Here is a 22696-nt window from a genome sequence, read left to right as displayed (position 1 = left end):
GGAAGACCGAACCATGTATCTGCATGCCTGGCAGTTATTGCACTGGTAGGAGCCCCATTTTGGCCTTACTTACTACCAAAGATGTACGATGGCGAAGGGGATACATAGTGACTACTGGTGAGCAAGTCACCAAGATTTTTTGAACGTCGCCATGTCACCTGAGGATAGTCACGAAGCGTGGCCCGCAAATCATTGTCTGAAAGCAGTATAGGCCAATGTTTAGTGAATATTTCACGTATTTTTCGCCACTGCATGTTAAAAGGGGTGATGAATCGACAGCTGTTATTGTCAATCTTAGGTCTATTACTGGTCAAAAGAGAGCCCCTATTTACAGACTTGGCACGTTTATAGCCCCTCTTAATGTCAACCTGATTGTAGGCCCTATTACGGAACCTCCTAGACAACTCCCCAGACTGCATCTCAAATTTCTGGTCGCTGGAGCAAACCCGTCGAAGACGCAAAAATTGCCCCACCGGAATGGCCCTCACTGTCAGTGGATAGTGTTCAGATTTGGCATGTAGCAAAGTGTTAGTGCAGGTGGGCTTCCTATATAGATCCGTGGGGACCCGGCCGTCCCTCTCCCTACAGATAAGTATATCCAGGAATTCCATCCTGACCTGGCTGTAGTTCCATGTAAGCCTGATGTTAAGGGTGTTGTTATTAAGTTGCTGGAGGAAGGACTGAAGCCGGCACTCCGTGCCCTGCCAGATGAAAAGGACATTGTCGATATACCGCGACCATGAGACCACAGAGCCATATTCCGGGAGATTCTGGACAATCTCTCTTTCCCACAGTCCGAGGAACAGGTTAGCATGAGAGGGCGCACAAGTCGCCCCCATCGCTGTTCCCCGGAGCTGTAGGAAGAGGCGGTCCTTGAATGAAAAATAATTGTGTTTCAAGATAAAGTCCAGAAGCTCAATCACAAACACAATAATGTCCGGATCTAGATTAGCCATACGTAAAAACTATTGGCAGGCCCTGATCCCGTGGTCGTGGCATATCGATGTGTACAGGGCCTCTACATCGCACATAACCAGCCACATGTCCCCCTCTAGCGACACTCCATTGAGTTTCCTCAATACATCAGAGGTGTCCCTGACATAGGACGGCAGGGTCTCCACGCATCCCCTCAAATAGAAATCCACAAATCTGCTGACACGTTCACAGAGACTTCCCACCCCGGACACGATAGGGCGCCCGGGGGGGGGGTTTGTAACGGTTTGTGGATTTTGGACAGCAGATACAGGGTGGGAGTCACTGGATGATCCACCACCAAGCCCTCCTTGAGTCGTACTGGCAGAATGGTTTTTTCTACCCCGGAGTCTAGAATGCAATCTAATTCGGCCTTAAACTTGGTGGTGGGGTTGCTATCTAAACGTTTATAGCAATCCTTGTCTCCCAACTGTCTAAAAGCTTCTTTTTCATACATCTGTGCAGGCCAGATCACAACATTTCCCCCCTTATCCGCAGGTTTGATCACAATATCCTTCAAATCACAGAGTTCTTTTATGGCCCGGTTTTGGTCATAGGTTAGATTTTTATGGCCATGATAGCCCACCAGCTGTTCAAAATCATGCTTTACCAGCTTGACAAAAATATCAACATTTGGGCACAGATATTTTTTGGGGAAATATTGTGATTGGCGGCACAGATGCAGAGGTATTTTGCTGGCAGATGGTGGTGCCTCTTGTTCATCTAGTAAGGCCTATAAATCACTGAGTGCCTGTTTCTCGGCCTCAGTGGTAAATTGGGCAGTACTATCACCTCTGCCAAAATACTTTTTAAAGAGAAGCTTCCTACCAAACAGCTCAAGGTCTTTCACAGCCGTAAAATAATCAAACTTGCCCGACGGGGCAAAAGTAAGTCCCTTTTGGAGGACCTGGACCTGTGTGTCAGTGAGCCTATATGTAGAGAGATTGATTACCTTTAGTTCTTCCTGTATCGTTTGCCTGTCGCCTCCATATTTCTGGTTCTCCTTTTTGGTCTGGGGGTGCTTGGTGTATGTTGGTTTCCAACTCGGTCTGTGCCGCCCTCCAGCACCCCCCGTGTTCCTAAAAAAGGATCTCCACATGTCTCGTCAGAGGTAAGTGAGATTCCTGATAGGGATGCTGTCACCGACCCGCTCCTATCCCGCCTTTGTTGCCACCCAGAGGTCACGCTACGTTTTTTCTGGAAGAGTAAAAATACTCCTCTTAACATTTTTGAGGAGTATTTTCAGCTGAGGAGGAGTACGAAAGTTGCGGTACTTCAAATACATTATAAATAGGCTTATATAATGTTATAAGGTGGCTATTTATGCAGGGAAACCATTACTAGTGTACTCTGGAGCTGTATTCCATGCATAAAGAGCAAAATTAGACAATTTTACATTTACCAAGCAAGGCTGACATCATACAGTAAATATAAAATGTAATGAATTTCTACCTTTCTTGAAACTCCAAATTCGTCAGAGACCTGAGCAGTACAGCATGCAAAACTCAACCGACAAAAGAACTTGAAGTAAACATCTTGAATTGTGGAACTTTAACTCAAGGCTGAACTTGAACTTGAACAGGTTGCTAAAGTCTCAGTCATAGCAAAAATTACAGGTTTGCCCTCCGTGATTTTTTTCTTCCAGAGTGCTACTGCTGCCTGAAAGTCAAAATTGCATTCCTGTGTTAAGGCAATTGGAGGTGCTTCTTCAGAAATTCTTGAGAGAGCTTCAAGATGTTTATCTGTTAATCTACTTCGTTTGCTTGATTGTATCCTGTTTTGTGTGGAAAATCCACGTTCACAGCTTGCAGTGGATAATGGTAGAGTAAGAGCTATTGAAGCCAGAGCGCAAAATTCTGGATACACTAGCACATTATCTACTTTATAAGAAAAGAGAAGCTGACAAAAGTCAGCCATTTTCATGGCCTTGTACCTTTTAAGAAGGTCTAACACTTCCACCCATTCGTTTCTTAAACTTTCTTCATTTGGAAGCTTCTGCTTCCGGTACACAAAACTTTTGAACAATATTGTTCAATGAGTCATCTTTTGAAATGACATTGGGAGCAGACATTGGGTTTAAAACTTGATCCAGATCAGATAAAATAGATAAATCTGTTAAATTGAATCGCTCACTCAAATTGTGTAATAAATTATTAAGAAACTTTTCCTTAACATTTTTTAATTCCACTTCAGATGTACTGCGAATGCTAATTTTAATCTCTCTGTAATAGCCTTCATTTGCAGACATTTGGGACATAAACGCTGAAAGATGCTTTCCTGGCGTCCCTTTCATATTTTCTAGTACAACTGTTACTGTCCTAAGTTCACTAAGTAAAACAGAAAAGTTAATGTCCCCTAACTGAAACACTCTGCTGGCTCTATTAATTACCTCCAAAACATCTCTAAGTAGACAAAGAATGGCAATAAAACCGTATTCTGAGCATCCTTTAAGTAATCCAGGTGCTCGGTCAGCTACTACACTGCGTTTTTTGGTAGCCACCAAATCAGTCAGAACTAAAATGACAGCATCGAAGCTGTCACGTAGAGCGTCAACTGCTCTTCCTAGAGAAAGCCATCTTATTGAGTGAATTTCTTTAAGCGAAATTTGATTCTGCTCTAACACTTTCTGCATTTTGCGTCGTTTTTCATGACGTATTGTAGAACTATTAAAATAGCAATAAAGCGCAGCAATGAGATGTTGCTCATTTGCCAACTGAGGAATCCCCTCCGATGCCTGTGATACAGCAAGTGCCAACCGATGCGCTATACAATGAAAAGGAAACATTATAGGAAACATTGCCTGTAGTTTTTTTCCTACACCATTGTGCCTGCCTACCATCACTGCTGCCCCATCAGTGGCAAGGCCTATGATTTTAGAAACCGAGACACATTTTGTCTCCAGAAACACTTTTAAGATGTTAACAATTGCATCCGATGAACCCTCTCCATGTAGTTCTAAATTGGCCCAAAAATGTGTATGTGGCACACCACTATTTATCGTTCTGACATAAAGTATCATTTTATGACGTACTGCAATATCGGTAGATTCATCAATTAATAAAGCAATACATGGACTTTTTTTTACTTCATCATCTATGTCGGATGCAAGTGCATCTGACATGACCAACTCCATCTCTGTAAGAGTATTAGGGTGCAGATTAATGTGCTTTTCTTTGATATCATTATTTCCTAATGATTTTATTAATGTCATTAGAGGTTTGAATTTTGATTGAGGCGTTTCTTCTTTTGCCATTGTATAAAGTGTCTTGAATACTGCCTCTTCTCCGGGGGTTACTTCATTGCATGCCACCAGAAATGGTTTTGCCACTGTATGTTTTTGTGAACCACCACACAATAAAGATGCTTTATGCTCTACTGTCTCTTCGTGGCGTAAAAATGTTGATCGCTGTAAGTTAACAGCACCACTTGTTGCCATGACTACTTTCATTTTTGCTTTCCTACAATTTTGACAGTAAGCACGTCTGGTTTGTTCATTATATTCAAGCCGGGCGAATTCACGTCTCCACTTATGTAAAAATTTGCTATGCATTTTATTTCTATTAAGCTCCACAACATTGCCACTTCCAGGCTCTGTGGGACTAGGACTCACTATACTACAGTCGTGGCCAAAAGTTTTGAGAATGACACAAATATTAGTTTTCACAAGGTTTGCTGCTAAACTGCTTTTAGATCTTTGTTTCAGTTGTTTCTGTGATGTAGTGAAATATAATTACACGCACTTCATACGTTTCAAAGGCTTTTATCTACAATTACATGACATTTATGCAAAGAGTCAGTATTTGCAGTGTTGGCCCTTCTTTTTCAGGACCTCTGCAATACGACTGGGCATGCTCTTATCAACTTCTGGGCCAATTCCTGACTGATAGCAACCCATTCTTTCATAATCACTTCTTGGAGTTTGTCAGAATTAGTGGGTTTTTGTTTGTCCACCCGCCTCTTGAGGATTGACCACAAGTTCTCAATGGGATTAAGATCTGGGGAGTTTCCAGGCCATGGACCCAAAATGTCAACGTTTTGGTCCCCGAGCCACTTAGTTATCACTTTTGCCTTATGGCACGGTGCTCCATCGTGCTGGAAAATGCATTGTTCTTCATCAAACTGTTGTTGGATTGTTGGAAGAAGTTGCTGTTGGAGGGTGTTTTGGTACCATTCTATATTCATGGCTGTGTTTTTGGGCAAAATTGTGAGTGAGCCCCCGACACATGAATGGTCTCAGGATGCTTTACTGTTGGCATGACACAGGACTGATGGTAGCGCTCACCTTTTCTTCTCCGGACAAGCCTTTTTCCAGATGCCCCAAACAATCGGAAAGAGGCTTCATCGGAGAATATGACTTTGCCCCAGTCCTCAGCAGTCCATTCACCATACTTTCTGCAGAAGATCAATCTGTCCCTGATGTTTTTTTTGGAGAGAAGTGGCTTCTTTGCTGCCCTTCTTGACACCAGGCCATCTTCCAAAAGTCTTCGCCTCACTGTGCGTGCAGATGCGCTCACACCTGCCTGCTGCCATTCCTGAGCAAGCTCTGCACTGGTGGCACTCCGATCCTGCAGCTGAATCCTCTTTAGGAGATGATCCTGGTGCTTGCTGGACTTTCTTGGACGCCCTGAAGCCTTCTTAACAAGAATTGAACCTCTTTCCTTGAAGTTCTTGATAATCCTATAAATTGTTGATTGAGGTGCAATCTTAGTAGCCACAATATCCTTGCCTGTGAAGCCATTTTTATGCAACGCAATGATGGCTGCACACGTTTCTTTGCCGGTCACCATGGTTAATAATGGAAGAACAATGATTTCAAGCATCACACACCTTTTAACATGTCAAGTCTGCCATTTTAACGCAATCAGCCTGACATAATGATCTCCAGCCTTGTGCTCGTCAACATTCTCACCTGAGTTAACAAGACGATTACTGAAATGATCTCAGCAGGTCCTTTAATGACAGCAATGAAATGCAGTGGAAAGTTTTTTTTAGGGATTAAGTTAATTTCCATGGCAAAGAAGGACTATGCAATTCATCTGATCACTCTTCATAACATTCTGGAGTATATGCAAATTGCTATTATAAAAACTTAAGCAGCAACTTTTCCAATTTCCAATATTTATGTAATTCTCAAAACTTTTGGCCACGACTGTACACTCAGTAATAGTACTACTGCTACAGCTGCTGGTGGTATCATCTTCAGCTAATGAATCAACGAGGCTATCATCATGTAACAGTGAGGGTGAGATCTGTGAGGGTGAGGCATTACTAGAAGAATTAGCATCCTGATGTGAGCTGTCTTGCTCTGTATCCTCATTCCTTTCACTACTTCCATTTAAGTGGGAAACTCGAGTGTTGCCTGCTGCACTCTTGTTAAAATATTTGAACAAGTCCACTTGCTTTTTTTTTTTGTGGAACTGGAATCCATTACAGTCAGATCTAAAAAATACATAAAATATGCTATCAGGCAAAACTTCTATCTAACTAAGTGTGCTACACCCCAATTGACTGTTCACTAACCTAGCAGAGGTGGTGGCAGTGGGTGAAGTAGGTGATGCCTCAGGGGGCAGCAGCAGCACTCTGGAGTGGAAATGGAACAAGGCAGAACCCGGGGTGACGGGCAGCAGTCTGAAAAACAAAACCAACCACAAAGTGGCATTAGTGATAGCGTGGGATACTCACATTATGCTATGCGCTATACACCCCAATTGACCTTTCACTAACCTGGCAGCAGTGGTGGCAGTGGGTGAACCGGTGAAGTAGGTGATGCCCGGCCGGGGCGGCAGCAGCAGTCTGAAAAACAAAACCAACCACGAAGTGGCATTAGTGATAGGCTAGGGGACGGACGGCGGTACTCACATTATGCTATATACCGCAATTGACCATTCACTAACCTGGCAGGCGGCAGTGGTAGGTGAAGGAAGGTGGGTGATGCTCCAGGCAGCAGCAGCAGCACTGTGGAAGGCGGCCAAACCACGGGGTGGCGGGCTGGAATCAGCAGTGGGTAGAACTCTGGCTAGTAGCTACTGGTAGCACTAGCGGCAGTGGATGGCACACCGAAATGGAAGATGACAAGGTCAGGTGGCAGAGGGTACTGCAGTGGTGGCATCAGATGGCACTCCAAAAAGGAAGGTGAAAGTGTGAACTGGTAGCAGGTAGCAATGGCACTCCGAAAGGGAAGAACACACGGTGGTCTGGGGGCAGGCAAGCAGCATAGATGATCTGGTAGGTGGCTTGGTGGTGATCTAACAAAGTGACGTCACATCCAATGATGAGTGGAAAGTTTCAACTCAGAGTACTACACATCTAAGCAAACGGATGCTAAAAATGGGTAGGAGTCGGACAATATGGCCTTTTAAAGGTTAATAAAAATTACTTCATCCACTTGCACACACAGAGCAGTGAAAGTGGATGAGGTTATTTTTATTTATTTTTTCTTACTCTAAGAAGACGCGTCACAGGCTGCAATAACCGCTGTGTGGACTGGCACAGGATTCCTGGAGCATCTATTCTTATGACTTTATGTTGCACAATTCCTCTGTTATTCCTGCTATTAGTTATGAAAGACTTGCTGGCAGTTTTCAGTGAAGGTCCAGATGGGGGTGTCACCGCACAGCCTGACATTATTCAATCAGTGCTGTCAACAGGTAACATCCAGCTGGACCCTTACTGCAGACTACTAGCAATTCGTTCATAAGTTCTAGTGGGAATAATAGAGGAATGGTACAATATAGAGTCACAAGAATTGACTCCCCATTCCCCAAGTCCCCAGAATTGTTATTGCATGGGAAATGCAAGTCGTCGTTACAAAAAAAAGACATGTCCCCTTCAAGTACATGATCGCTGGGGGCCCCACCTTGGTTACCATGGTCTAGTGTTCTCTGGGTCAAGTATGGACAGGTAAAAAGTGTTGATCTTGGGACAATCCCTTTAATTTTTGCTGCTGTTTCTGTGCCGCTGGTCTCTGGGGGGTTTGCCATCCATCACGTGGCCATTGCTGCCCTCCAAAGTTACGTCCTTGTAGATGAGCTCTCAGGTGGGTATGTCTGTGCCACCGGGGCTGTTTGTAGACTCTGAAGAGACCTGAGGCACTGGCGGAGCAGGACACAGACACAATGGGTGGTGGTGCATGCTGGTGCCAAGGGCACAAGTGAAAGGGCCGGGCACATACCTTGCACGGCCACAGTCACATGTTATGGATCTGGATGATGTCATCACGCAGTGATAACCACTGATCTAGGGAGCAGCAACCTTCGGCACTCCAGCGCTGCTGTGAAACTACAACACCCAGCATGCACACTTGCTCAGCTCAGATGTTCTTGTAACTCCCAAAGAAGTGAAAGGAGGATACTGGGAGTTGTAGTTTCAGCACAGCTGGAGTTCCAGAGGTTGCTTATCCCTGATCTAGAGGCTGTCATTTTGTTATGCTTGATCTTGCTATAATGGGGAGTTAGTTCGTCTTCCATGACCCTGTTGCCCTATCTCATGCCACAAAATTGCCACCACCGCTGTGGTTATTAGATTATACAATTTTATATCGAGTTCATGCACTTGGCAGAGGGACTGTATGTCCTGGACTGGAGGCTGTAAATGGCCACGTGCAGTCCTTGTAGCACCATGTGCCGCATTACAGAAGAAATCCTTATAGCAAACAATATCCCTAGTTCAGCGTCTGATGGAACATGCTGCAATAAATCCTTGATGGATTCATAAGCTGACAAGTGACATAGGTAGAGCGGGAGCCAGAGGTCTACAGGTGACAGGTCTCCTGTCAGTTATGGAGGTTGTATGGAGGTCTCCTGTTGAGTTCTATAAGCAGGCGTCTGAAGCGCTCAGCCACTTTGAGTGAAGACTGTCCCCCTAGACCTTCTATTGAGGCCGTCTTCAGTACCGCACCCAGCAGGGAGGAGAGACGGCGCTCGGCTGAGCGCTTCAGACTCATCATTAGAGAGGAAGGCGCTCAGATCCGGGACCCCCACTAAATTTCACAGCAAGGCCACTTACCACGCCACTCCGCCAGTAAGGATCGCGCGCCTCCTTCCTTCCTTCAGAGCGCGGTGTGCCATAAGCTCCGGCAGCCCACTCAAACTGACCAATAACAAAGCTCCTTACTGTAAGTAGCCTTGTTATTGGTTGTTTCAGGCATCATCGCTGCGCTGCCTGTGCCGTTCACTCCGCTCCCTGCGCTGATGAATGTGGGGAAAAAGTCTAAGGCGTATCGGTACGCCTTAGACTTTTTCCAGGGAGTAAAATGACCTGAACAGGCATCTATGACGCTTGTACAGGCGTTATTGCGACCTCTGTTGCCACCTGTACACTCTATTAGACTGAAAGTCCGTGAGGTCACGCTGGAATTTCTTGGATTTCTGTTCCTGGATATTCCTTTCCCAGGTGTCCAGATCTGACCCAAGTGTCAAAGTTATCAAAGTCCTGTTTATTGAGAATCTCTTGTAACTTCGCCTTAACTGTGTCAATTTCTTTCTCTGTCTGCTCAAGCGTCCCGCGGTCAAGCCCAATCAGGAGCTCTATCAACGTCCTAGAGCATTTATTAAGGGAATCTTCCCACCTCTCTGTGAATACCGCGTCAGTGGTTTCCAGGGTAGGAAAGACCTTGATCTGTAGACCCCTGGGAATGATGTTGCGACTCAAATAGTTTTCCAGGGCCGCCTTGTGCTTAATGCGCCTTTTGAGAAGATCCCTCATTTTTTGCTTCAAGTCCTTTACATTACGTGCTTCCGAGTCAGCAGCAGTGCCTTCACTAAATACGGAACCCAGTTTGGATATCCGTGCTACATCACGGTTTTTGTAGTCCATGAATCCTGAGAGTTAGACCAACCTATAAGAAAAAACTCACATACAATTTATAGATAACACTGGGGTCTAGTATACTATACTGAGCCAAAAAAAGAAACCAAACCAATAACCCATATTCAAATAACAAGAAATATATGACATAAGGCACATGGATAGAGGAGGGAGGGAGACCTCAGGTAATGGGGTCATGTACAACCTCCCTCACAAAAACCCAACTAACAGGGAAAAAGGGTCGCAGCCCTGGGTATAGAGCAGCATAGATATGTGAGAAGTGTGGGTTCACTCAAAGTGACATATAATAATAATAATATGTATGCTGCATGCATGTAAAAGGTAAGTATGATCGCACATAGCAGACTTGCCCACCCGGGGTGACTGGGATGGTCGCATGGAAATGCGGGTAGCCAGGTAGCTATAGTGCAGGCAATAACATCAAAGTAACAAACTAGCCGAGCATGGCACCAGAACATAAATTACCCATAGTATGCTGGACCCAGAGCCTGCGACCGGAGCTGCACCTCGACGCACGTTTCGCCTGGAGAGGCTTCATCAGGAGGTAAAGTAACAGACTGAGTTCGTCCTTAAATGGTGTGGTCCACCCTCGTGGGTTACAATGTATGGGTATTGATAGGGTGTCCATGGGCTGTCGTGGTGAGGATATCAAGAAGTTCCTCCTGCAGCTGGAGACCAAGTGGATTGTTCTGCTTAAGGCCTCATGCACACGACAGTATTTTTTCACGGTCCGCAAAACGGGGTTCCGTTGTTCCGTGATCGGTGTCCGTTTTTTCTTCCGTTGTGCCTCCGTGTGTCAGTTTTTTTTGCAGTCCGTCAGAAAAAAAGGTATGGTGAAAAAAATGAAATTTGATTAACTCCACCCAGGATACTGGTATAAATGAAGGGCACCTGAGTTTGGTTCTGTGGCCATTTTCTGTAGTCTTTCCAGAGTACAGAGGTTCATTTGGTTGCTTCTCTTTGCTGTATCACCATGTCGGATTCAGAGGAAGAGGTCTTACTGCATTGGCTTGTTTCTCGGCGATGGGGACAGCGCACTCCTTTGTTGGCTGAGGAACCCAGTAGAAGGCAGCGATTTTGGGTCCATCCGATTGTTTCTCAACGTTACCGGAAAGGACACTTTCATACTCTCTACAAAGATCTGCGGCTGCATCCTGAGAAGTTTTTTTTCCTACTGTCGGATGTCAGTCACTACATGTGATCGCTTGCTGTCGTCTCTACGTACTGTCCTTACCTTCATGGACACCAATATGAGGCGCAGCATTTCTCCAGAGGAAAGGCTCATCGTCACGTTGAGGTAAGCAATATTTTATGTTTAAATTTTCTTAAGTAATGTGCACTGCTTCCGTCAGGAGGAACATGTGTTAGAAAATGGCTGCTGTTAGACATGTGCTACTGTTTGCTGAAGTAACCTTTCTTTGGCCATAATGTTTGGTGATTTTTTTTATTTTTATTTTAAAACCGTTAATCCCTGACACATCACATCCCAATATTGAAGTTTGTTATTTCTTTTGTGCAAGTTTGAAACTTTAGGTCAGCTTACGTCCTAGAGACACTCCAATAATCCTCAGCACTCGCCAGGAGTTTGAGAAAAATGGTGATTTAATTAGTCAGTCAGCTAGGTTACAGCAGGCTGTAACCTGCCTGTCTGAGTGAATAACTCCCAACAAACTACTGGTGACTGCTGGGGATTATTGGAGTGTCTGGAAGAATTGGGACCCTCAGTCCAGATCCCTATCTGCGTGCACCACCCGGCTCGAAGCCTATATACCGGTCTGTATCCTATTTTGTCGGACTGTGGTGCTGCCAACCCTTGTGTTTTTCAGCGAACATCATCATCAAGCATAAAGTTCACATAATTCTGAAGTTGCACATAACTTTCTGCATTTCAAAGGGGCAAAACACAGTTGTTGCCACTTAGTTGTGTTAGTACTGCCCACACCCCACTAGCTGCAAGTGTTTTGCTCTTAGACCGAAATTCTAGATTTTGATTTTGGTTTAGTCAACAATGGACATAAGGCAGTGATGGCTCGCCCTTTACATAGTGAGTTTCAAAACTTCAACCCAAAACCCACATATTTCTGACTAAATGGCAACAAGGCAATTTAACAAGAATACTATAGTCCAATATCGTTTTATCTTCCATGATATTTAACATTTAACTATAATAGTCTGTCTACATTCAGTGCTGCCTGCCTGTTCATAGTGTGCCCTGTGCTGATGAATGGTATAAAAAGTCTAAGGCCCCTTTCACACGAGCGAGTTTTCCGCGCAGATGCATTGCGGGAGGTGAACGCATTGCATCCGCACGGAATCCTGACCCATCCATTTCTATGGGGCTGTTCACATGAGCGGTGATTTTCACGCATCACTTGTGCGTTGCGTGAAAATCGCAGCATGCTCCTCTTTGTGCGTTTTTAACGTAACGCAAGCCCCATAGAAATGAATGGGGTTGCGTGAAAATCGCAAGCATCCGCAAGCAAGTGCGGATGCGGTGCGATTTTCACGCATGGTTGCTAGGAGACGATCGGGATGGAGACCAGATCATTATTATTTTCCCTTATAACATGGTTATAAGGGAAAATAATAGCATTCTGAATACAGAATGCAAAGTAAAACAGCGCTGGAGGGGTTAAAAAAAATAAAAAATCATTTAACTCACCTTAATCCACTTGATCGCGATGTCGGCATCTCCTTCTGTACCCTTTACTGAATAGGACCTGTGGTGAGCATTAATTATAGGTCAAGGACCTTTGATGACGTCATCACATGGTACGTCACATGATCTTTTACCATGGTGAATCACCATGGTAAAAGATCATGTGACGTACCATGTGATGAGCGGAATGATGTCACCACAGGTCCTGTTGCTGCACAGAGATCAGATGAAGACAGAAGGAGATGCCGGGCCGCGAACAAGTGGACTAAGGTGAGTTAAAAAAATAATTAATTTTTTTTAACCCCTCCAGCGATGTTTTACTATGCATTCTGTATTCAGAATGCTATTATTTTCCCTTATAACCATGTTATAAGGGAAAATAATATTATTTACAGAACACCGATCCCAAGCCCGAACTTCTGTGAAGAAGTTCGGGTTTGGGTACCAAACACGCGCGATTTTTCTCACGCGAGTGCAAAACGCATTACAATGTTTTGCACTCGCGCGGAAAAATCGCGGGTGTTCCCGCAACGCACCTGCACATTTTCCCGCAACGCCCGTGTGAAAGAGGCCTAAGTTATATTGGTACACCTTCGACTTTTTCTAGGGTGCGTGTGCCCACAGACAGGGCCCTGAGTGCCGCCTCTGGCACCCGTGCCAGAGGTTAACCACCACTGACATAGGGTGTTTGAAATCATACGTGATTGATGTATCTGATGTTCCCTTTGTTTTTTTGCTGATTTTTTTTTATTTCCTTTTAACACAGATTCCTTGCAACTGGGAACTCTTTTGCATCCCTGCATTTTGAGTTTCTTTTAGGAACCTCAACGATTTCTCGGATTGTACGTCACACTTGTCAAGTCATCTGGCTGCAACTCCAAGAGACAGTGATGCCGCAGCCCAAGGCGGACGATTGGGTTCGGATCGCTGAGGGCTTTCAAATTTCAGCGCAGTTTCCAAACTGCATCGGGGCAATGGATGGCAAGCATATCCGTGTGAAGAAGCCTCCTCACTCAGGGTCCCGATTCTTCAATTATAAACATTATTTTTCGGTAGTGCTGATGGCTGTTGCTGACAGTAACTACCGGTTTATAATGGTTGATATCGGGGCCTATGGAAGCACTGCTGATGCTCGCATCTTTAGTGCTTCTAGAATGGGTGAGCGGCTTCGTGCCAACCAGCTTGCCCTGCCCGGATATGCAGGTCCGCCGGCTCCATTTGTCATCGTGGCGGATGAAGGGTTTGCATTAACTCCCCATGTTATGCGGCCCTTTCCAAAGCGTGGTTTGGATGTCAGGAGGTGTATTTTCTTTTTTTTTTTTTAACAATAGTTTTTATTGAAAAGGTTTTCATAAAAATAGGTTACATAATGAATGAATAACAATCACATGTACATATTTGAAACAAGTAAGATTAAGGCAAATGTGAAGCTTCCAAAGAATTAAAAGTTATTTCGCAGCATATGACAGATAATATTAAACCATGTAAAGGGAAAAAAGCTAGACAGGTACATATAAAAAGAGATAAGTACTTGTATAGAAGGCATATAAGAATGAGAAAAAACTTATAGTCTAATGGAAGCACTAGGAGGTAGTTTACAACTGCTATGGTTTAACCATACCTCCCATCTCTTTAGAAAGGAAGACTTCATATTCCTAGAAGATGCCCACAAACCTTCATATAAGCAGCTATTATCTAGGGATCTGAAAATTCTATTAATATTAGGAAGATTCCCAGATTTCCAACAAGCAGCAATTTTTAAACGGGTTATGAATATTAGGTGGCTAGCTATAGACCTAAAGTGACAAGGAAGGTCTATCAATCCGATAGACAAAAGAGCCATCTTAGATGAAGGTTTAATAGGGTAACAAGCTAACGATGAGATGAACTTAAATATTGAATCCCAAAGAACTTTAACACTCGGACAGTCCCACCACAAATGTAGAAAAGAACCTGGAGCCTGGCCACATCTCCAACACTCAGGAGAAATCTCAGGGAAGATTTTATTTAAGTACCGTATTTTTCGCCCTATAAGACACACCGGCCCATAAGACGCACCTAGGTTTTTGGGGAGGAAAATAAGAAAAAAAATATTTTTAACCAAAAGGTGTGCTGTGTGTTTGGTGGGTTTGGAACTAATGGTGGTCTGTGGATGGCTGACACTGTTATGGGGGGGATCTGTGGATGACGGACACTGTTATGGGGGGGATCTGTGGATGACGGACACTGTTATGGGGGGGATCTGTGGATGACGGACACTGTTATGGGGGGGATCTGTGGATGACGGACACTGTTATGGGGGGGATCTGTGGATGACGGACACTGTTATGGGGGGATCTGTGGATGACGGACACTGTTATGGGGGGGATCTGTGGATGACGGACACTGTTATGGGGGGGATCTGTGGATGACGGACACTGTTATGGGGGGGATCTGTGGATGACGGACACTGTTATGGGGGGGATCTGTGGATGACGGACACTGTTATGGGGGGGATCTGTGGATGACGGACACTGTTACAGGGGGATCTGTGGCTGGCACTGTTACAGGGGGGGATCTGTGGCTGGCACTGTTACAGGGGGGGATCTGTGGCTGGCACTGTTACAGGGGGGGATCTGCGGATGGCACTGTTATGGGCTGGGGGGATCTGTGGGTGGCACTGTTATATATGTGCCATCCACAGACCCCCCAGCCCATAACAGTGCCATCCACAGACCCCCCCCAGCCCATAACAGTGACATCCACAGACCCCCCCAGCCCATAACTGTGCCATCCACAGATCGCCCCCAGCCCATAACAGTGACATCCACAGACCCCCCCAGCCCATAACTGTGCCATCCACAGATCGCCCCCGCCTCCTTCCCCCCCCGCTGCCGCCAGTATACAAATATAAGATGTTCTATTCATTTATTGGTTATTAAACATGCCCCCTCAGTCCTATTACTACCTTACATCCTAATCGCTTCTGTAGAATTCAGGCAGCCCAAGCCGGGCGGCCGGCGCGTCTCTCACTGACGTCACTTGCCTACGCCGCCGGCTTCATTCAGGCACATGACAAGAGTTACGCTGCCGCCCGCCTGGCCTGCCTGAATTCTACAGATGCGAATAGGATGTAAGGTAGTAATAGGACTGAGGGGCCATGTTTAATAACCAATAAATGAATATGACATCTTATATTAGTATACCGGCGGGGCGGGGCTATACTACACTGACTGCACCGCCCCGCCGCTATTGCCAGCCCCCAGATCCTCCTCCCAGTCCCTCCCCGAGTCCCCGCTCGCTCCTACATCGCAGCTTGCGATGTAAAACGGCAAGCATTCGCCCCATAAGACGCAGGGGCATTTCTCCCCCATTTTGGGGGAAGAAAAAGTGCGTCTTATGGGGCGAAAAATACGGTATATAGGGGTTCTGTACCATCTATAAAGTATTTTCCTTGCCCCTTCTAAATGGTCAGAGCATTTAGACAGTTTGGATACGGAGGTGAAGGCTTCTGTCCAATCTGAGTCTGTGAGGACAGAGCCCAACTCAGAATTCCAAAGGTCCAAGGTATGTTGTAAGGGGTTTATGCATGACTCTTTCAAGAGTAGATAACCCTTAGTAATGCCTTTGTCCAAGTTTTGGGACATATGGATCCATTTTAGAAATGCTTGGTTATTGGTGTTATGGATAAAAATTCTTGGAGATTTTAGTAAGTGTCTTAACCTTAGATATTTATAAAAATCTGAGTTGGGGATATTAAAATCTTTATGTAATTGGGCAAATTCAACAAAGATACCATCCTTCCATAGTTGTTTAACTTCAGTAATGCCTGAATCTACCCAATTATTTAATCGTATGTCTGGAATGGCAAGTTCACATATTTTCAGAGGCATTGAAGATAATGAGGTAGGAATTAGCTTATCTATTCTAGCAATGGAGTACCAGGTGTTCAGTATTGCAGTCAAAGTTGATAATGGAGAGTTATTTTTGATACCAAAGGCCGCTGAAGCGGAAAGACGTAAATTTATGTCATAAGATCCCATAATATTTTTTTCTAATGAGACCCATTTTTTTGAAGTGTCGTCATTAATCAAATATCTCAATTGGTCAAGTATAGATGAGGCATGGTAATGTTTAACCACCTCAGCCCCCAGTGCTTAAACACCCTGAAAGACCAGGCCACTTTTTACACTTCTGACCTACACTACTTTCACCGTTTATTGCTCGGTCATGCAACTTACCACCCAAATGAATTTTACCTCCTTTTCTTCTCACTAATAGAGCTTTCATTTGGTGGTATTTCATTGCTGCTGACATTTTAACTTTTTTTGTTATTAATCGAAATTTAACGTTTTTTTTGCAAAAAAATGACATTTTTCACTTTCAGTTGTAAAATTTTGCAAAAAAAAACGAGATCCATATATAAATTTTGCTCTAAATTTATTGTTCTACATGTCTTTGATAAAAAAAAAATGTTTGGGTAAAAAAAAATGGTTTGGGTAAAAGTTATAGCGTTTACAAACTATGGTACAAAAATGTGAATTTCCGCTTTTTGAAGCAGCTCTGACTTTCTGAGCACCTGTCATGTTTCCTGAGGTTCTACAATGCCCAGACAGTACAAACACCCCACAAATGACCCCATTTCGGAAAGTACACACCCTAAGGTATTCGCTGATGGGCATAGTGAGTTCATAGAACTTTTTATTTTTTGTCACAAGTTAGCGGAAAATGATGATTTTTTTTTTTCTTTCAAAGTCTCATATTCCACTAACTTGTGACAAAAAATAAAAGGTTCTATGAACTCACTATGCCCATCACGAAATACCTTGGGGTCTCTTCTTTCCAAAATGGGGTCACTTGTGGGGTAGTTAGACTGCCCTGGCATTCTAGGGGCCCAAATGTGTGGTAAGGAGTTTGAAATCAAATTCTGTAAAAAATGACCTGTGAAATCCGAAAGGTGCTCTTTGGAATATGGGCCCCTTTGCCCACCTAGGCTGCAAAAAAGTGTCACACATCTGGTATCTCTGTATTCAGGAGAAGTTGAGGAATGTGTTTTGGGGTGTCTTTTTACATATACCCATGCTGGGTGAGATAAATATCTTGGTCAAATGCCAACTTTGTATAAAAAAAATGGGAAAAGTTGTCTTTTGCCAAGATATTTCTCTCACCCAGCATGGGTATATGTAAAATGACACCCCAAAACACATTCCCCAACTTCTCCTGAGTACGGAGATACCAGATGTGTGACACTTTTTCGCAGCGTAGGTGGGCAAAGGGGCCCATATTCCAAAGAGCACCTTTCGGATTTCACAGGTCATTTTTTACAGAATTTGATTTCAAACTCCTTACCACACATTTGGGCCCCTAGAATGCCAGGGCAGTATAACTACCCCACAAGTGACCCCATTTTGGAAAGAAGAGACCCCAAGGTATTCCATGAACTCACTATGCCCATCAGCGAATACCTTGGGGTCTCTTCTTTCCAAAATGGGGTCACTTGTGGGGTAGTTATACTGCCCTGGCATTCTAGGGGCCCAAATGTGTGGTAAGGAGTTTGAAATCAAATTCTGTAAAAAATGACCTGTGAAATCCGAAAGGTGCTCTTTGGAATATGGGCCCCTTTGCCCACCTAGGCTGCAAAAAAGTGTCACACATCTGGTATCTCCGTACTCAGGAGAAGTTGGGGAATGTGTTTTGGGGTGTCATTTTACATATACCCATGCTGGGTGAGAGAAATATCTTGGCAAAAGACAACTTTTCCCATTTTTTTATACAAAGTTGGCATTTGACCAAGATATTTATCTCACCCAGCATGGGTATATGTAAAAAGACACCCCAAAACACATTCCTCAACTTCTCCTGAATACAGAGATACCAGATGTGTGACACTTTTTTGCAGCCTAGGTGGGCAAAGGTGCCCAAATTCCTTTTAGGAGGGCATTTTTAGACATTTGGATACCAGACTTCTTCTCACGCTTTGGGGCCCCTAAAATGCCAGAGCAGTATAAATACCCCACATGTGACCCCATTTTGGAAAGAAGACACCCCAAGGTATTCAATGAGGGGCATGGCGAGTTCATAGAAAAAAAAAAATTTTGGCACAAGTTAGCGGAAATTGATTTTTTTGATTTTGTTCTCACAAAGTCTCCCTTTCCGCTAACTTGGGACAAAAATTTCAATCTTTCATGGACTCAATATGCCCCTCAGCGAATACCTTGGGGTGTCTTCTTTCCAAAATGGTGTTATTTGTGGGGTGTTTGTACTGCCCTGGCATTTGAGGGTCTCCGCAATCATTACATGTATGCCCAGCATTAGGAGTTTCTGCTATTCTCCTTATATTGAGCATACAGGTAATGAGATTTTTTTTTTCCGTTCAGCCTCTGGGCTGAAAGAAAAAAATGAACGGCACAGATTTCTTCATTCGCATCGATCAATGTGGATGAAAAAATCTCTGCCAAAAAAAGAAAAAGGAGGGGAAAGGCGTCTGCCAGGACATAGGAGCTCCGCCCAACATCCATACCCACTTAGCTCGTATGCCCTGGCAAACCCGATTTCTCCATTCACATCAATCGATGTGGATGAATAAATCATTGCCGGGATTTTTTTTTTTATATATACAAAGTGTTTGCCAAAAGTATATGAACACCGCCACCTCCTCAGCTCATATGCCTCGGCAAACGTATCTTTTACTGCAGAGGAGAAATCTCGTCTTGCAGCGCCGCATACACCGACTTGCGTGTAATCTGACAGCAGCGCAATGCTTCTGTCCGAATGCACATCAGTGCTGCAGCTGGTCGATCGGTTGGTCCACCTGGAAGGTAAAAAAAAAAAAATGAAAAAACCAGGCCGCAACGCAATAACTTTATTAACTTTAGAACAGAACATATTAACTTTTTTTTAAACTTTTTTACTTACCGGTAATTTTTTTTTTGTTTAGTTTTTTTGACCTTTATAGAATAAACCTCTCCTTCCCCATGGGACAATGTGCAAAGCGCAAATCGCCCAAAGATGTGGCAAAGTACGTTATGCACTTTATCCCAGGTGAAAGGAGAGGTTTGCAGCAGCTGTGAGTAAAAGGGCCCTAATAGCCCTGTGTGCCTGTCCTGTGAGATGCAATCCCTATGCTAGGTGTACCTGTGTGTGGTACTTCCGGAAACACTGACCAAAGCATAGGGCAGGGTGGTCAGGACAGTCAGGACAGAAATAGCGGGTGTCACGCCTTATTCCACTCCTGCTACAGACACAACATCTTTTTCGGGGTGACGGTTGGGTTGAGGTACCAGGAATGACACTGGGGAAATGTCGCTCGTGTAGACGGCTAACTACACTGGTGGATGGGGCCACGGAACCTCCTGGGTAAAGGAGGTTCTCGATGATCTCTTCCTGGAATTTGAGGAAGGATCCTGTTCTCCCAGCCTTACTGTAGAGAACAAAACTATTATACAGCGCCAATTGAATTAAATATACAGACACCTTCTTATACCAGCGTCTGGTTCTGCGGGAAACTAAATACGGAGACAACATCTGGTCATTGAAGTCCACCCCTCCCATGAGCGCATTATAGTCGTGGACACAGAGGGGCTTTTCAATGACACGGATTGCTCGCTCAATTTGGATTGTCGTGTCTGCGTGAATGGAGGAGAGCATGTAAACGTCACGCTTGTCTCTCCATTTCACCGCGAGCAGTTCTTCGTTACACAAGGCAGCCCTCTCCCCCCTTGCAAGACGGGTGGTTACAAGGCGTTGGGGGAAGCCCACGCGACTAGTTCGCGCAGTGCCACAGGCGCAAATCCGTTCTAGAAACAAATGCCTAAAGAGGGCCACACTTGTGTAAAAATTGTCCACATAAAGATGGTACCCCTTGCCAAATAAGGGTGACACCAAGTCCCAGACTGTCTTCCCACTGCTCCCCAGGTAGTCAGGGCAACCGACCGGCTCCAGGGTCTGATCTTTTCCCTCATAGATCCGAAATTTGTGGGTATAGCCTGTGGCCCTTTCACAGAGCTTATACAATTTGACCCCATACCGGGCACGCTTGCTTGGGATGTATTGTTTGAAGCCAAGGCGCCCGGTAAAATGTATTAGGGACTCGTCTACGCAGATGTTTTGCTCGGGGGTATACAAATCTGCAAATTTCTGGTTGAAATGGTCTATGAGGGGCCGAATTTTGTGGAGCCGGTCAAAAGCTGGGTGGCCTCTGGGACGGGAGGTGGTGTTGTCGCTAAAATGCAGGAAACGGAGGATGGCCTCAAATCGTGCCCTGGACATAGCAGCAGAGAACATGGGCATGTGATGAATCGGGTTCGTGGACCAATATGACCGCAATTCATGCTTTTTTGTCAGGCCCATGTTGAGGAGAAGGCCCAAAAAAATTTTAAGTTCGGAAACTTGGACTGGTTTCCACCGGAAAGGCTGGGCATAAAAGCTTCCCGGGTTGGCGGATATAAATTGTGTGGCATACCGGTTTGTCTCTGCCACGACTAAGTCCAAGAGCTCCGCAGTCAAGAACAGCTCAAAGAATCCCAGGGCCGAACCGATTTGAGCCGTCTCAACCCGAACTCCAGACTGGGCGGTGAAAGGGGGAACTAATGGTGCGGCTGAAGTTGGTGACTGCCAATCAGGGTTTGCCACCACCTCAGGGATTCTAGGGGCTCTACGGGCCTGTCTGTGCGGTGGCTGCGACGGGGTAACTACTGCACGTGCCACCGTACCAGATTCAACTGCCCTTCTGGTGCTCGCCACGTCACCATGTTGTACGGCAGTGCTGGTACTAGGTCCAGGGAGGGCTGCGCTGCTGGTGTATGCCTCACCACGTGATCCGGCAGCGACAGCCCCACTCTGCTGCTCTTGAAGCGGATCCTGCATAACCTGTGGTCTAGCGACACGGGGCCGGGTACGCCTGGTGCTGCCAGGGACCTCAACCTCCTCGTCCGAACTTTGGGTCAGTGTCATGACCCGGGTTGTATTCGAACCGGGATCTTCCTGGTCTCTTAAACCATAGCCTTACCTGTTGTGCTACAGAAGAAATCTAGACTTTGGGAATGTCCTTACCGTGTTCAACACTACATCATACTCTCTAGCTCCACCTGCTGCCAGCTGTGGACAATTCTCAATCTGGACAGCCTTTAAATAGGAAGTGAGGTCATCACTCAGTGCCCGTTTATTTGGATTTCTTCCCTGGGTGTTTTGACTTCTGTGATCTTCCTTGTATTGAACTCCTGCCTGATATCCCGACTATTCTACAGCCTGCTGATTTTGTACCTTGCCGCCAGATCGTGAATGACCTTAGCCTGCCTGACTCTTCTCCGGATTTTGATTGTGAACTATTTGCCTGACGACGCTTTGCCTGGATCTCAAGCACACTACTTCCACTTCGGACACTACCTTTTACAGGTACCTTACATAATAAACGGGCCACAATGGCAGTGGACCCTGCTGAGATTGTAAAGGCGATTACACGTCAGGGACAATTGATCGGAGCTCATGAACAGCATCTTTCTTCCCTGGACGCCAAGTTAGATGAACTTTGCACCCTGCTCAAATCTTGTTTGCCTGGTTCCTCTGCAACGGTGCCGACTCCGGATCCTATTCCTGCTACGGTCCAACCCGCCTCTTCTCTACCACCAAAACTTCCCTTGCCTGACAAGTTTGGTGGTGATACTGAGGACTGCAGAGGCTTTTTAAATGTTTGCCGTTTGCATTTCCGCAACAACCCTGCAACTTTTTGCACTTCGTCTGCCAAAGTGACTTTTGTAATTTCCTTGTTAAAGGGGAAAGCCCTGGCCTGGGTCTCTCCTTATTTGGAACGCAACGATCCTGTACTCCAAGATGCTGAAAAATTTCTGGCCTCTCTCCAGACTGTATTTGACAAGCCAGGTAGAGTTTCTGCAGCTGAGTACTCCCTCTTGGACATACAACAAGACACCAGATCTGTGGCACAGTATGCTATTGAGTTCCGTACCCTTGCTGCTGAAACAAATTGGGACTCAAGGGCATTACGTGCAGCTTTCCGAAAAGGTCTTACGGATCGCATCAAGGACGAATTAGTCTATAAGGATCTCCCAGAAGACCTTGAGAAATTCATAGAGCTGTGTGTTCGTCTGGATGTCCGGTACCATGAAAGGTGCCAAGAGAGACTTAGAACCCGCAAGTTTCCTAGGCCAGTTTACCGTTTGGCCCCTAACTTCCAAGCACCACCTCAGCCAGAACCTGAAACCTCTGTTGAACCCCAGACACCTGTGGAACCCATGGAGGTGAGCC

This window comes from Bufo bufo, chromosome 3 (assembly GCF_905171765.1).
Source record: "Bufo bufo chromosome 3, aBufBuf1.1, whole genome shotgun sequence".
In the NCBI taxonomy this organism is placed as follows: Eukaryota; Metazoa; Chordata; class Amphibia; order Anura; family Bufonidae; genus Bufo; species Bufo bufo.
The sequence above is the reverse complement of the archived record's forward strand: the minus strand, read 5'-3'. Positions refer to the sequence as shown.